General features: G+C 44.5%; 1 non-coding gene across 1 annotated transcript; it reads right to left on the bottom strand.

Annotated features, from left to right (window-relative positions):
* Nucleotides 1-192, bottom strand: LOC116970210. Its single transcript, XR_004411063.1, has one exon. It is a non-coding gene; the product is annotated as a U2 spliceosomal RNA (small nuclear RNA).
* Nucleotides 193-654: the final 462 nt, after the last annotated feature.

Genomic DNA, 654 nt, shown 5'->3' on the forward strand with positions numbered 1-654 from the left:
ATTTTGTGCACCGTTCCCAGAGGCACTGCAATACTGGGTCGATGCGTGGAGTGGACGGAGCAAGCCCCTATTCCATCTCCCTGTTCCAAAATTCAATTTAATATATGGTCCCTAGATAAGGGACGTATCAGATTATTAAACTGATAAGAACAGATACTACACTTGATCTTAGCCAAAAGGCCGAGAAGCGATGCAGCTAAAGCTGTATCCAAGGATAGTTTGTCGTTAATATATAGACATGCCATGACGGAATGTTTCTAAGTGTCAGGGCTAGTTGATTCTGGATAACTTTGGTGGCAAGATATTAATTCTATTCCCCTTGTATTTATTTTTTGGTATATAACTACCAAGAGTGATAGCTTCCTAACCAGGCGTGATTCATCCACCCCTTGTTAGTACAACCCTTAACCTTTATGTGATGGTAGGAACCATACTTATCTGTCTTCATTGTTGTTTTCTTCGGTTTCTGGTTCCTTGTTCTTGTAGGGACGATGTTTGTTGGGGGGTGGCGCATTTTCCCCTGGGGCCTGCTCTGGGCCGTGGCCTAAAATGCTACGGGTTTGGCATGCAGGCCCCGAGCTTTCACCAGTACCCTCTTGTGCCGAATAGTTTGAACACTTCGTCCAGTTTTTTAGGACTGGTTTGGTAAGTGCC

Source organism: Amblyraja radiata, unplaced genomic scaffold (genome assembly GCF_010909765.2).
Source record: "Amblyraja radiata isolate CabotCenter1 unplaced genomic scaffold, sAmbRad1.1.pri scaffold_643_ctg1, whole genome shotgun sequence".
Taxonomy (NCBI): domain Eukaryota; kingdom Metazoa; phylum Chordata; class Chondrichthyes; order Rajiformes; family Rajidae; genus Amblyraja; species Amblyraja radiata.